This window comes from Rhinatrema bivittatum, chromosome 3, assembly GCF_901001135.1.
Source record: "Rhinatrema bivittatum chromosome 3, aRhiBiv1.1, whole genome shotgun sequence".
NCBI classification, from domain to species: Eukaryota; Metazoa; Chordata; class Amphibia; order Gymnophiona; family Rhinatrematidae; genus Rhinatrema; species Rhinatrema bivittatum.
The window spans coordinates 197,261,462-197,277,729 of NC_042617.1; the positions used below are offsets into that span (position 1 = coordinate 197,261,462).

General features: G+C 44.2%; 1 protein-coding gene across 13 annotated transcripts in view; it reads right to left on the bottom strand.

Moving 5' to 3' along the window:
• The window catches only part of LATS1 (large tumor suppressor kinase 1), a 184,047-nt gene extending 172,924 nt beyond the window's left edge, over window positions 1–11,123 (bottom strand). For 2 of the 13 annotated variants that reach the window (XM_029594078.1, XM_029594073.1), the window contains exons 1-3: window positions 10,967–11,120; window positions 8,202–8,320; window positions 5,919–5,965 (exon numbers count right to left, since the gene is read on the bottom strand). The gene's annotated coding sequence lies outside the window, so the exon portion shown is untranslated. The other 11 variants (XM_029594079.1, XM_029594071.1, XM_029594080.1 and 8 more) reach the window with 9 other exon arrangements.
• Between the last annotated feature and the right edge of the window lie 5,145 nt (window positions 11,124–16,268).

The window sequence follows — 16,268 nt, forward strand, 5'->3', positions numbered from 1 at the left end:
TAGAGCCCACGACCAGAACTGGGCTGCATCCTGGAATAGGAGGAACAATCTCGTGCCTCCCTGCTTTTTGAGGTACCACACTGCCACCTGGTTGCCGGTCCAGATGAGGACCACCTTGTTGACTAGGTGCTCCCGGAACGTCCAAAGCGCGCATCAGATTACTCTGAGCTCCAGAAGTTTATCTGATGTTGCGCTTCCTGAGTGGACCACCAACCTTGGGTACGGAGACCTTCTACATGGACAACCCAGCTGAGGTGGGAGGTATCTGTGGCGAGTACAACTTGAGCAGAGGAGGTCTGGAAGGATAACCCAAGTTGGATAGGGTTTCCCACCATGCCAAGGAGACCTGGAGCAGTTGAGTAACCTGGATGCACACTTGAAGGTCCTGGGTGACCTGCTGCCACTAGAATCGGAGGGGCCACAGAGTCCTGCGCATGTGCAGACGAGCGAAGAGAGTGACATGGACGGTCGTCATGTGTCCCAATAACCGCAACATACGGTGCACTGAGACTTGGTGACTCTGAAAGATCGCTCCTTCCAAGGCCATTAAGGTGAGTGCACGGTTTCAGGGTAAAAATGCCTGAACCTGTGGCGTGTTGAACCTGGCCCCAATGAAGTCCAACTGCAGTGACAGGACCAGTTGAGACTTTGGGTAGTTGACCAGAAAAACCTAGGACTCCAGTACCCGAATGGTGGAGTGCAGAGACCGCAGTGCTTCCTTCCTGGGTAGCACTCTTGATGAGCCAGTAGTTGAGGTAGAGAAAAACCTGCATCCACAAGAAGGTGCCCACCACTGCTAGGTGCTTGGTGAAAACATGGGGTGCAGACACCAGACCACCGAATGGCAACACTCGATATTGGGAGTGGTTCCTGCCCACGACAAACCGCAGATACTTCCTGTGGGCACAGGCTTCCTTTAGATCAAGGGAGCAAAACCAGTCCCCTCTCCACAGGAGAGATATTAGGGTGCCGAGAGAGACCATTTTGAACTTTTCCCGTTTCAGGAATTTGTTCAAGGCCCGCAGGTCCAGAATAGGACGAAGATCCCCTGTTTTCTTTGGAATCAAGAAATACCTGGAGTAGAAGTTGCTCCCTCACTGCCCTGGGGGGACAGGTTCGACCACCCTTGCCATTACAAGGACAGAGAGCTCCTTAAAAAGTATTTCCTGATCTGCCAAGAGGCCCCAAGAGGGGCACGGGGGACAGTCTGGCGGGACACCTTGGAAATTTAACCTGTACCCCCTGAACAATGGAGAGGACCATTGATCCGAGGTAACAGACAGCCAATGGTCCGCAAAGAACCGTAGCCGACCTCTGACTGGCTTACACTTCCTCGCAGCCAGTCTAAACCCCGTGGCAGGGCTTTGCTGGGGTGCTGGCTGAGGCCTAGGAACCCTTGTTTGCCGAGGGCTTGCTCTAGGCTGGCCCGTTGAGACCTCACTCTGGCTGCCAGGGGGTAGCACTTCCTCAGATGGTAAAAAGGGAGGCTAGGCCTTTACCGTGAGGACTTCTTGCCGAGAACTGTTGGTCCGAGGTGCTGGCCAAGAAATGCTGGAGTGTCTCATGATTATCCTTCAGCTGCACTACTGCCTTTTTAATTCTGTCACCGAAGAGATTCTCTCTGGTGCAGGGCAGATCTACAAGCCGCTCTTGAACCTCCGGACAGAGGTCAGAGGCATGGAGCCAAGCCATACGGCGGGCACCGATGCCGGTGGCCACCACCCTCGCTACCAACTCAAAGACATCATAGGCGGACCAGAGCTCAAGCTTGTGGCATTCCAAACCCTGCTTGACAACCTTCAGGAAGTCTTCCTGCAATTGCTGAGGAGGGCGCTCAACTAGATCCTGGACCTGTTTCTAGAGATTCCTGGAATATTGGCTCATATACAGCTGATAACAGGCAATACAAGCCTCCAGCATGAAGCCTTGGAAGACCTTCCTCCCTAGGGCATCCAGGGGCCTGTGTTCTCGGCAGAGGGGAGCAGAAGCATGTGTTCGAGAACACTTTGCTTTCTTTAGGGCAGACTCCACTACCAGAGACTAGTGCGGGAGCTGATGCCTCTCAAACCCCTTGGTGAGCTGAACCAGACACTGCATCGGTCATCCTGTTCACCAGGGATACTTAGATGGGGTACTCCTAGAACCGGACAAACAAGTCCTTAAAAATGTCATGAACTAGGACAGCCACCACCTCCTTAGGTGCATTCACAAACTGGAGGATCTCCAGCATCTTGTGCCTGGAGTCCTTGTTCATCTGGAGCTGGAACGGGACAGACTCTGCCATGGCCCATACAAAGCCTGCAAACGTCAGGAGGAGACGGCTCTGAAGGCAGGTCCTCTGAGTAGGACTCAGATGCATCATCCCCCATCCTCATTCGAGTCACCCGGGGACACCAGTCAGGGAGCCTGGACTTCACCCAAGGCACCGAAGGCTTCGAGGGACCCATTTCAAAAAGTAACCGACGGTAACCGGGATCCAGCACAGTCAGAGATTGACCACAAGGAATGCAAAAAATTCACTGCGACGCCTACTAACTAGGGCCGGGACAATGTTGAGGGACTCGGCGCATGAACAGAACCAAGAAAAACTCGAACGTAGAAAGTTTTCTAGAAAAAAGCGCAAGCTTCACATCCACGAGATGACAGCTCCACGGAAAAGAAGAGACTGATTAGGGACCATGCATGGATATGTGGATAGTGGCATGCTGGGCATGCTCAGTGTGCCAGTCAAAGTTTCTAGAAATTTTGACAAAACGTTTTCCGTGCCGGGCTCCATCTATTGATGTCACTCACTTGTGATTACTACCATCCTGCTTGCCCTAGGAGAACTGCCTCACCAATCTGCTACTTTTTTTGAAGGATTAATAAACATGTGGATAATGGTGAGCAAGTGGATATAGTTTTTGGATATTCAGAAGGCATTTGACAAAGTGACCCATGAAAAACTCCTGAGAAAATATAAAGTCACAAGATAGGACGCTCTTGCTACTGTGGATTGCAATTTGGTTGAAAGATAGGAAACAACTGTACCAAATGGTTAGTGTTCTCAGTAGTGAAAGGGAAACAGTGGAGTGCCTCAGGGTTTTGCACTGGGACCAGTGTTTTTTAATATATTTATAAATGTCTGGAAAGAAGTGATTACATTTGCAGACACAACTATTCTGAGTTGTTAAATCACAAGCTGATTGTGAAAGATTGCAGGAGGACCTTGTGAGACTGGAAAATTGGGCATTCAAATAGCAGATGAAATTTAATGTGGACAAGTGCAAAGTGATGTACATGATGAAAAGTAACCCACATTGTAGTTACACAATGTTAAGTTCCATATTAGGAGTTATCACCCAGGAAAAGTTTCTAGACATCATAATGGGTAATACTTCGAAATCTTTGGCTCAGCATGCAGCGGCTATAAGAAAGCAAGCAATGTTCTTCCACCTGAACGATTGGACCTTTTCCAAGGAGTGACATTAGTATTTGCTTTAAGTATTGTTTTGTACGTGTACATTTAGATATATTCGACATTGCGAAGGGATAGGGCAGGGGTTGGATGGGAAATAACTGATAAATGACTGGATGTTGGCTTGTATATAAAAAGTCTTATTCACTCTGGTTCTGTTTTATGTTGCCAATGCCCAATAAAAATTGTTTGGAAAAAAAAAAAAAGCAAGCAATGCTAGGAATTATTAGGTGAGGAACAGAGAAAAGAATGGAGAATGTCTCTGTATTTCTCCATGGTGAAGCCACACCTGGAGTTCTGGTTGCCACATCTCAAAAAAGATATAGTTGCACTGGAAAAGGTACAGAGAAGGTCAACCAAACTAAAAGAAGATGGAACAGCTCCCCTATGAGGAAAAACTAAAGAGATTAGGGCTGTTCAGCTGGGAGAAGAGACAGCTAAAGGGGGAAATGATAGAGGTCTATAATATCATGAGTGAAATAGAATGGGTAAATGTACATCGTTTACTCTTTCAAAAAAAATACAAAGATTAAAGGAAACTCCATGAAGTCAGTAAATAGCAAATTCAAAACAAATCAGAGAAAATTCTCTCACTCAAAACACAATTAAGTTCTGGAATTCACTGCAAGAAGATGTGGTAAAGGCAGTTAGCTTAGCTGGGTTTAAAAAAAAAAAAAAAAAAGTTTGGACAAATTCCTGGAGAAGTCTATAAACTTATTAACCAAGCAGACTTATAGCAGCCACTATTTATCACCGTGTAACTGCAGCAAATGATCTATTTACTGTTTGGTATCTTGCTAGGTGCTTGTAACCTCGACTTATTCATTTAAAACATTTGTAGCCCACTGACCTACAAAATTCAGTGGGTAACAATGTAACAATCACAATATGCATTCAAAACAAATTAAAACATCAGTTTAAACAATGGACAGACATAACTATCACCAGCAACATAACCTGTTTGAGTTGTTTAAAATGAAGTCGAAACTGCCCTGCCAAACTCCCAAGTCGCTGGAAAAACAGTTTCTCCCTCAGTTAAACTGAATGCTGAGAGAAATAAACTCTTTAAAATTTTCCCAAAATGCAAAATCATTTTCTTATTTTAAGGATTCTGGAAGCTCATTCTAGAGAATAGGGCCAATACCCTGGAAAAAGGATACTGAGCTTGATAGATTTTTGGGCTGACCCAGTATGGAAATTCTTATGTTCTTAGAGAAGAGTTAACAAAATAGGACATACCCCACAAAACAACCCAGAGGGGCTTAAAGAGCTTGAAATGTATTCTCTAGGAGTTAAGGAGGGAAGAAACAATAGAAATATGAAAAAAATATCTTGTAGGTGTCATAAAAACATAGAAAGTGATGGCAGAAAAGGATCATACGGCCCATCTAGTCTGCTCAGCAAGCTCCCAAAGTTATCAGTTTCCCAATCTATCAGTTTCTCAAACCAGCAAGGTCAGGGCTTTGGTTGGTTATTGTTAAAGACCAATTTCCCTCCCCCCCCCCCGCCGTTGAATCAGAAAGTAATGTGCAATGATGGAGCAGAAGTGCAGTATCAGGCTTTTGGTTAAGGGTACTAACCGCCGCATCAAGAAAGTCACCTCACCAAGCAAGTTACCCCCATGCTCATGTGTTTTCCCAGACCCTACAGTTCATGTCTTTGTTGGTTCCTGTCTGAATCCAATTCTTCCTTTCCTCTTTTCTCCCTGCCATTGAAACAGCAAGCAATGATGGAGTTGCATCACATTTTGAAGTCTATTTGCAGAGGGTAGTATCTGCCACACCAGTAAGATACCCCCATGCCTTACTTCATTCCCCTCCCCCTTGCCTTTAGGAATCCAGTGTTTATCCCATGCCGAAAAAAAAAAAGAAATAAATAAATATATATATACATACATACATATATATACTGTTCTTTCCTTGCAGTCTTTTCTCTGAATTAGTTTGCTGGCTGGGTGAACAGACATTTACTTTAAATTTTTAAACCAAAATTTTTGATTCACTGAGGTGCCCTGAAAACTGGTTCCATCTAGTTAATTGGGGGAGGGGTGAACTACAGCTATCTGTTTTGGAGACAGGATTCCTAAGTTTCCATAAGGTATGTTATATTTCCATAGAATAAGCAGCTCAAGGAAATGATCATGTTATGATGCTGTTAAGAAAGGGGTGATGAGAAAATACTTATTTTAAGGATACAAATATTATTAAAATTTAAAATATTGAAATGTAAATGCTTAACTGATTAAAAAAAAATACATGAAGCTGCCATGGGAGGGGGGCCATGTGCCCATATATTATATTCTGCCTTCCCTTCCCTGGGTTAGCCAATAATGGGCCAACCAGCCAACATGGGGAGCTATGATGGCAAGCCAATATCAGACGATTCCCAACTCTCTGCAGCAGCAGCAGCAACTGAGCATATTAAAATTGATTAAAGAACTAAATGGTAAGATTTTACTTACTATTTAATACTTTACATTCCTAACTTCTTTATGAATATCTGGTATCCCTAGAAATCAAAACAGTAAGAGAATTTAAGCTGGTTAGGGATGGATAAAGGCGGCACATAAAGAACGGAGAAGACCAGAGATCAAGTTTAACAAAGACAACAAATCCTTATGTTAAAAAAAAAAAAGTAAATAGGAGAAAAAAAGAAACCAATCTGGTTCTCCAAAGTGGTGGCTGAGAAAATAAAAACAAAAAGTTTGGCATTTGAAAAGTCAAAGGAAAACAAAAAAAGAGGTACACAGAGAAGAATATCTAATGAAGCTGAAAGAGAGGAGAAAAGAAATCAGGATGGCGAAAGCTCAAGTAGAAGAAAAAGACAGCCGAAGACGTAAAGCATAATGACAAAACATTTTTCTGATATATCAGAAAAAGGAGGAAGACCAGAGGTAGCAGTGTAAGACAAAGTAGGCAAGCAACACAGTGTGGAAAAAGATGAAGAAATAGCAGAAATATTAAATAAATATTTCAGTTCACTTGTCACGAAAAAAAGACATTGGAGAAGGACCATTGCTGGCTAGCACTTGTACAGATAAAAGTTGGGGAGACCCATCCTCATTTACAGAAAAGAATGAGTGGAACTAGGAAAACTGAAAATGGTCAAGATCATGGAGCCAGATGAGCTACATCCCAGGATACTTAAGAAGCTCCAAGAAGTGCTGGCGGGTTTGCTGAAGGATCTGCTCAACAGATCCTTGGACATGGGAGTAGTGCCACAGGTCTGGAGAAGGGCGTTTATGGTCCTGCTTCACAACAGTGGTAGCAGGCATGAGGCTGAAAACTACAGGCTAGTTAATCTTAGGGAAAATTAATGGAGAATGTTAAAGGAAAGGATAATGATCTATAATCCAATTTGATTTTATCAGAAGAAGGTCTTGTCAAACAAATATGATTGATATTTTTCTTGGAGAGACTAGATCAAGGAAGAGTGTTCAATGTAGTTTACTTGGATTTAAGCAAGGCTTTTCATAGGGTCCCACATAGGAGGCTCATAAATAAAATGAGAAATCTGAGTGGGTCTCAAGATGGTGGTGGATGGTGGTGAGTCACCCAATGAAGAGTGGGTGACTCACTAGAATGACAGCTACTGCCTGGAGACAATACCCTTATTCAATAAACATACACATGCTTACTGTGACTCCAACATCGCTCTAAGCTTCAACAGCAAGAGGAAATGTGGAAAAATGGATTTACACTCACAAAGAGGGGAGTAGCTGGCTTGTTACGGCGGTTACTACCCCAAACCAAATAAGCCTGATACTTCACCTTCAATGCATATACAGCATAGTTCTCTGCTTCAACGACAGGGGAGAAGAAAAAACTCACTCACAAAGCGGGGAGTAGCTGGCTTGTTACGGCGGTTACTACCCCAAACCAAATGTGTCTGATACTTCACTTTCGATGCATATCCAGCATGGCTCTCTGCTTCAACGGCATGGGAGAAGACTGATACATCACGCATTTCCAGCATAGCTCCCTGCTTCAACAGCAGGGGAGAAGAAAAACAACCAATAAGGACTGTATAACATAGTCTGGGTAAAACAAATAAGCATGGGTGTAGCTTGCTTATTGCGGCGGTTACTACCCCTACTACCCCTAACTAATCAAGCTAGATATTTCAATGGTGGGGGTGGAAGGTAAATAGAACCAAGAGCTAAGAGAAACAGATAAGTGTGAGAGAAGAAATGTGTGAAGCTTGCTGGGCAGACTGGATGGGCCGTTTGGTCTTCTTCTGCTGTCATTTCATTTCTATGTTTCTAAGTATTACAAATTGCCTGCCAGCAAGTAGTGGTAAACAAATTATTCTGAAGAAAGAAGAGTGATAAGTGGAGCTCCTCAAGGATTAATTCTGGGACCAGTTCTGTTCAATATCCTTGTAAAGCAATACTGTGGAAGGATTAGAAGGTAAAATTTGTCTTTTTGCAAATGACACCAAGATCTGCAACAGAGTGGACATGCCTGAAGGAGTAGAGAAAATGAGAAGTGTTCAAAGATTTGGCAGTTGGGATTCGATGCCAAGCAGTGGAGAGTCATGCATTTGGGGGTACAGCAATCCAAAGGAGTTGTGCATGAACTGGGAAAGAGACTTCGGGTTATAGTGTCTTATGATCTGAAAGCGGTGAAGCAATATGACAAGGTGGTGGCTAAGGTCTGATTGATGATGACTGCATGAAAGAGGCATAACCAGCAGGAAAAAGGATGTGATGATGGCACTGTACAAATCCTTGATGAGGCCTCACCTGGAATAGTGTGTTCAGTTCTGAAGATCTCACCTCAAAGAGGACAAGAGAATGGAAGCAGTCCAGAGAAAGGCAACCAAAATGATGTGAAGTCTGTACAAAAACCATATGAGATGAGACTGAAAAGAGAAGAAACAGGGGCGGTATGATACAGATCTTCAAATACTTGAAAGGAATTGATGCACAAAAATCAAAACTTTTCTGATGGAAAAGAAGCTGTAAACAAGGGGTCATGATATGAAATTCCAAAGGGAATCAATGTCAGAAAATATTTCTTCACAGAAAGGGTGGTGGATGCATGGAATGTCTCCAGGAAGAGATGAAGACAAGAAGGAAAATTCAAAAAGGCATGTGAGAAATACAGAGGATTCCTGCTGGCTAGAGAATGGAAATGAAGAAATGGGAAACTTTACTATTATACCTAAAGTTTACATTTCCACTTGGGGTACACTGCATGAAGCAGCAGTTGCTAACATCCTTAACAGAAGGCTTGGAGATAACTTCATTGTAGTGCTGCTACATGCAGTCTAAGTTGAAGACATATTTATTCAGATTAGCATTTACATGATAACTCATCATTAGTTACTTTAAGTGGGCTGTCAAGCTGGCTATAGGCTATTTGTTTTATTTATAGCTGTAGTTTAATTACTTGTTGCAATGTAGCTTATTTATCCATGTTTCTCTGTAAAATTACTTAGAACCCCATGCACCAGGCTATTCATAAATTTTAATAAAAATAAAGATACCCTTAACAGAAGGCTTGCACTGAGCTGCAGTTGTTACTATCTTGAAAAAAAAAAAAAAAAGAAGAACTTGAGCAGACTAGATGGACCATTTTGGTCTTTATATGCCATTACTCACTATCAGGCCGATACAGTACAGTGCGCTCCAGTGGAGCGCACTTAACCAGCGTTTGGACGCGCTAGCTTTACCCCTTATTCAGTAAGGGGTAAAGCTACCCCTTATTCAGTAAGGGGTAAAGCTACCCCTTATTCAGTAAGGGGTAAAGCTACCCCTTATTCAGTAAGGGGTAATAGCATGTCGAAAACACACGGCCAACCCCCCCACCCCCCGAAACTAATAGCGCCCCCAACATGGAAATGCATGTTGATGGCCCTATTAGTTATTCCCGCGCGATTCAGTAAGTAAAATGTGCAGCCAAGCCGCACATTTTACGTTCAGAAATTAGCACCTACCCAAAGGTAGGCGTTAATTTCTGCCGGCACCGACTTGCTATCATGGCGATATTAAGTCGGAGATCCCAAAAGTAAAAAATAAATTAAAAAATTTAAAATCAGCCCACGGCTTGAAAACCGGACGCTCAATTTTGCCAGCGTCCAGTTTCCGAACCCGTGGCTGTCTGTGCATTTGAGAACTGACGCCGGCATCGGCTGTCAAACTCGCCGACAGCCGCCGCTCCTGTCAAAAAAGTGGCGCTAGGGAGGCGCTGGTGTCCCTAGAGCTTCTTTTTACCGTTGACCCTCATTTGAATACTGAATCGCGCGCACAGGAGAATGGCCTGTGCGCTCGCCCGCTCCTTTTACTGTATCGGCCTGTATGTTACTATGATTTACAATGACAGCTGTCAGACCAAAAAGTCCTAACATGCCAAAAAACTTAAGTTCACAGAAATAGCCCCTTCCCTCACCACCACACACACACACACTCTTAAGTGCCTTTATTATTTTTAACAGAAATGTTAAAACTCGACCGAATGGCAAATCGAAGTATGTGAAAGTAATTGACTTCCAAAAATACATTAAAGATTCCCATATATGTAGAGAGTATGCTAATATAAATGTTTGCATGTATAAACATCTATCACTTGAGCCATATAAAGGGGAAGGAAATGTAGGCTGAAGACGCGCAGGCTGGAGTTCTCAGGAAAACTTAGCTTGGCTACTATGAACCAAAGGGAATCTGCCATCTGTGGTAACGTAGCACACAGCCACGATCATCAGCTTTCCGTTTGTATTCTGCCACTCCATTTCCACGTTCGATTGCAAAAGCTCTCGCCGCACATAAAACCCTTCTTGTGCTTCAACCTTTTATTTTTTCGCTCTCATCTCTATAACCACCCACATTCAAGCCGGGAAAGGTGGGAGAGCGCCGAGTGGCAGGCCGCATACCTCTTTCCCAGGAAGCATTCTTAACGCGGCGGCCGCCGCTACCTGAGCGCTCCCTGTACCGTGCGCGCTAGAACCTCTTTCAGCAAAGAATATCCCTCCCTTCACGCTCTAGAAAGCGAACGTTTCCTTCAGTTCTGCAGGGGCGCACGTCCCCCTTCCTTAATCCATTCCTAGTAACTTCCCCTCCCTTCAGGGTCCACATCACCACGCGCGCGCGCCTCCCGCTTACGTTCGTGTGAGCGACCGAGAACGCGCGCGCGACCTCCTCCTCCTCCTCACCCCGTTTCTCCACACAGCCTTACAGGCCCGGAACCTTAAAGGCAAGATGGAGCGAGAATGCGAGACTTCAGCCGAGTCTTCGTACATCTCCGCACGCGAAAAGGAACGCGGCAACCAGCCGCTGCTACACTTTCCCCATCATCACTTCCCCCCCCCCCCCCATTCCCGAGACCGCAGCCTCACCTGCAGGCCACTCTCACACGGAGCCAGACTTGACAACTACCGTTGTCTCCTTTTTGTTGCTTCTAGTCTCTGGCCGGACTAGTGATTTACTGCCGGCATCTAACTTCCAAACTAGTGCTGAGCCTGTCGGGCGGGGACGGAAAGAGTGAGGCGAATTCGCTGCGATAGTTTTACCTCAGTTCCGGACAGCCATTTTGTCTCCTGTCGCAGAGCCTTTCTCGGATGCGGGGATTTTTTTTTCCCAGCAGCCCCTACTCTCGCAAATCATTGGTGGCCTGACATGGAGAGGGGGAGGGCGGTAGGATTCCCGCGGGCTTGGTTACGTCCCGTCGCCTGAATGGCTGCAGGGCTGATCTCATAGTTTCTACAGTGCAGGAAGGGTCGTTGCCCTCAACAGCAATGGGAGGTGGTATTGGCTGCTTTCCAAGGCTTTTCTCCAATTCTATCTCTATGGGAACGATTGAGTGAATCGGGCCTTGTGTATCACTCTTTTCCAAGCTGTAGAACTCCGATCTCAAATCCGGCAATGTTTCAGAACACAGCAGACATTTCACGTTTATTTTCTTAACTTGGGCATGCCATAGCTTCCTGGCATCCCCCTCCCCTGTTCCCTTGCCAACAATGACGCAATACAAGGTCCATAACGCTCTTTTTTTGAGTGGATAAAACAGACACCGTCATACAAGCATGAATTTAAACATCAACATAGAGAAATACTTTATGCAAACTTAACACTAACCTTTTATAAGAATGGCCTACACCCCTACTGTAACCGTCTCTTTTAGTCAGTAAGGAGGTCCAGACAACTGATCCGTAAAGATAGACTTTTATTGCCAGCAAGATGCAGCTAAGACAAAGGCTCAGTACAACTGCATGCCACGCCCCCTTAGGAGCAAACTTTTATGCACTTTACAACTCTTATCTTTCACACATGCGTTCTGGTTTTGCTGAACAAACAATTTACAAACTGCTGAACAAGCATTAGCTAGCGTGGTCCTCTAGTAGGTGTAGCTTATGATCAGACTATTGTTTCGTCATTTAATTGACGTGTTAGACATTTTACAGCGGCGTTCGTATTAATACAATACAAATTATTATTCCAAAATGGAGTCACGTTACACTAAATGTTAGTGCGTAACTGCGTCACTACGCATTATGTGCCGTTTGCGTTGCAAATATTAGTACATTAAAAATGGCTGTGCGTTTCACTGCTGGCATGGTTATGTAACCGTCTCTTTTTAGTCAGTAAGGAGGTCCAGACAACTGATCCGTAAAGATAGACTTTTATTGCCAGCAAGATGCAGCTAAGACAAAGGCTCAGTACAACTGCATGCCACGCCCCCTTCGGAGCAAACTTTTATGCACTTTACAACTCTTATCTTTCACACATGCGTTCTGGTTTTTGCTGAACAAACATTTCACAAATTGCTGAACAAGCATTAGCTAGCGTGGTCCTCTAGTAGGTGTAGCTTAAGATCAGACTATTGTTTCGTCATGTAATTGACGTGTTAGACATTTTACATTGGCATTCGTATTAATACAATACAAAGTATTATTCCAAAATGGAGTTACGTTACGTTACGCTAAAAATTAGTGCGTCACTGCGTCACTACGCATTACGTATCATTTGCGTTGCAAATATTAGTATGTTCAAGATGGCTGTGCGTTTCACTGCTGGCATGATTAGTCGGAGGATGTTCAGTTGCTCGTTCGTACTTCAGGGGGGTCACGAAATTGAACCTCTTCAGTTAGACGAGAGACTTTTCAGTTGTTCAGTCTTCAGAGGTTCACGAAATTGAACTCCTTCATTCCCCCCTTTGATACTTCAACTTCGGCGGAAGGCGGAAGTATCACTCTCACCTGAGAAGTAACTGAAACAACAATCAAGTATTAATATTGGTAACAGTAATGGGCCCTAAGATGTAGCCAGGTGGTTGGTTTCTTCACGGGTTTGAGACGGGTGGACCCTATTGGTGTCACCCCCCTTTGTAGCCCGGCTTACCCTAGCTAACAAAGTGGCCCAATTGGTCAGTTAATTAAAGAACCTTAGAGGTTAGTATCAAGGTATTCATCATCAGAATTGATATCAGTATCAGAAGAATCAGATGAGGGAAATGATGAAACTGACACATACTTATTCATCATCATAACATGAGCAGCCGCTCTTCGGTCAGCAATGTTTTCAATCATGGAACGCAAATTCCTGAAAATAAGAGGTAGACAAAAGGGAAACAGGATACAGGTTAAGATAAGAAACATCAGAGGAATGAATAGTTCTCTCAACCCTGGAATCGAGGTTAGCCAATTTGGCAAGGAGGCTGTCCAGTCAAGAACTCCTGTCCACGTCTGTACAGGAACATGAGCTAAGCGTACCATTCGGTCTGTGATTTCTTCGATGACCTTACTCTTGTCATCCACCTGTAAACAACAATTAGAGAGATTAAACTTTCCACACACACCACCTTCCTGGGCTAGGAGGTAGTCCAATGCTAAACGATTTTGGTAAACAGCTGTGATGATTTTCGTGTTTTGTTTGGCTAGGATGTTGAGAGCCAAGGCAGAATCATTGGTTAGTAGTTCCAATACTGCTTGTAGTCGGATAATACGATTTAGCATATAAATAGGGGTTCTGTATCCATAAGAACCATCTTCAGCCCAAGTGGCAGGTCCATAATATTGTACAATTCTTTCTGGAGGCCACTCCTGGTCCTTCCAGTCTCCAATAGAAACTTTGCTATTTCTGCGACGTTTGTTCGGCTTCATGGGACTGTATACCGGGACTCCTAACGTTTCTCCAGCTGTGATTGGCAGGAGGAAGAAGCTTGGTCGGATTGTTGCCAAGAAGCAGGTGCCATACCAGTTTGTTGGTAACTGTTCATAAGCCCTTCGTCCGCAAACAAAATAATATCCATCTGGAGCGGCGAAGGTGGTAGTGGGCAGTCCTGCAGCAGACCATGTCTTGTTTAAAGTCAATTCAGTCCAAAAGGGAGTGGGTATGGTGAATTTTCAGTCTGCCACCATGTGTGGTTGGTGAGGTTAGCTGTGAGAACCCCGGTACATGGGGAATTTCCAACAGGTACGGTATATATACGTGAGTGTTGTCTAGATATACATCGTCTGCCAATCACATCAGTCTGGAGAGCCCACTCATATGGATTTGTTTTCCGTTTATAAGTTACAGTTGTATTCAGGTTATTGAGGTCAGATTGGAATACTTCTTTGGCTTCCCAAGGCCATTGCTCTCCAGTCTTTGTACCTCCACATACAAAACAATTTTTAACTTCCAGAGAGAGAGCTATATTCTCAGCCAGATTCACGAACATATTCTTTGCTTGATGTGAAAATGTGTGTTTTTTCAATTCTTCGGTAACATGGGATATCTCATCAAAGAAGGATTGATAACCGACCACAGTGGTCTGGTGGACGATTGGACGGGGTTTGTCTCTTCGCTGTGTGATGGTAATGTAGGTCATGGGGTCTTTTCCAGTTCCGTCGATACCAAATCCCCACGTATCTTGCCATGGAGATCCTTCACTTCTTATTGGCCATTGCAATGCCACAATGTTACCAGTTTCTTCAGTTAACCTGCCTATCCCGTGGCAGCCATGGTAACCTCCTCCAGTATAGTCGCAAACCAGTGCCCAACCGGACAGAGTCATGTCCCCTCCACACGGTAACCAGCTGGATGGATTGGCTGCTCGATTGTAGGGACAGAGGTATTTATGGTTGTGAACGTATGAAGCTTTCCAGGATTTAGATCCACAATGGAGTGCGTTTGGATGTTTACCAATTGCATCACATGCATCGAAGGTAATTGTAACGCTAGATCCGCCTCCCATAAGGATCTTAGTTGAGTTGATATAGTACAAGATCCCTTTACCTTCCGGGATAATGCTGGAAGTATAGCTTTTTGGCAACCCGGCAGTGAGGGTGATGTTATAGTACTTGGGAGTGGTTGGTGTATGACAAATGACTTTGTCACCCTCTAGACATCGATGAAAAGACTGATATCCTTGAGCTGTGTTGAGTGCGCAAGCAGGTTGTGTTGCACACGAAGTAGGAGGTTGAGATTGGTGTATGATTGTAGAGACAATTTGAAATCCATCTTGAGTTGTAGTACGTATTAGTTTGATACATTCGGTACAATTCTTGCTCAGTGGTAGAGTAAGAGACGTTGTTGATTTGCAGGAGATCAGTAGTAAAATCTGTAGAAGTCTTGCCAGCTGGAGGTACCAGGTTGAGGCTGTATAAGTTTGGAAGTGTGGACTTAGGCGACTTCCCATATTCAGAATTTTTGAAGTAGGACAGTTGATGTCATAAGGTATCGAGTCTGAAAGGAAGGAAAGAAAGAAATGTACACATTAATATTCTGTGGTAAGTTACTGAAGTCTTCTACCCAGGACTAACACTGCCTGCCTTGAGTGAACTTCAATTTGTGGTCTCCAATCCTGGAGACTTGCCAATTAGAGGCGGCTGGTTTTAGTCGAGTCCAATGAATCCATGAAGGGCATCCAGAAACTTTCACTGCTGTGGGAGAGGTTAATAACACGGTATGTGGCCCCTTCCATCGAGGTTTGAGGAAGTCTGATTCATCCCAGTCCTTCACCCACACAGAATTTCCGATTTGGAATGGATGAGTCGGGGTTAGCAAGACTAGTGGTTCAATGTCGCATGTATAGTTCTGGATGGCGATGACTGTGTTATGTAGTCCTTTAAGCTGGTTACTAAGAGACAGCTCTCCTTGTATCTGCAGCGACTCAGGAAAAGATGGGAGGGGTGGAGGTCTTGCATACATCATTTCATAAGGGGTTAGACCAGACTTTCTTGGACTGCATCGGATATGTAGTAAGGCTAAAGGTAGGATGTCTGGCCATTTAGTCTTTGTTTCTTGGCATAGCTTAGCCATCTGATTTTTCAGAGTTCTATTAGCTCGTTCAACAGCTCCGCTGCTCTGAGGTCTCCACGCACAGTGTAGATGCCAACTTACACCTAGAATTCTGCTTAATTGTTGTGTGACTTCGCTGGTGAAAGCTGGTCCATTGTCTGAATTAATTTGTCTTGGTAGTCCGTATCGTGGTAAGATTTGATGAAGGAGCAAAGCCACTACCTCTTTGGCAGTTTCAGTTCGTGTAGGTATGGCTTCGATCCATCCAGTATAAGTACAGACGGCTACCAGCATTGCTTTGTACCCTTTTGAGGGAGTCATGTGGGTGAAATCGATTTGACAAACTTGAAACGGCGTAGTTCCTCGTAGGATATGTCCGGGGGCAGGACCAGGTCCATTTCTGGGATTGTTTCTTGCACACGTGACACATTGATTGATTGCATGTTTAGTCAACTGAGTAATTCTGTTGATGTAATACGTTTTCCCCAATAGCTTCATTAACGCATCTCGACCAAGATGAGTTTTGTTGTGGGCTTCCTTGACAATAGTCCAAGCTAATGCTTCAGGTATCCATACTCGATCATCATGCAG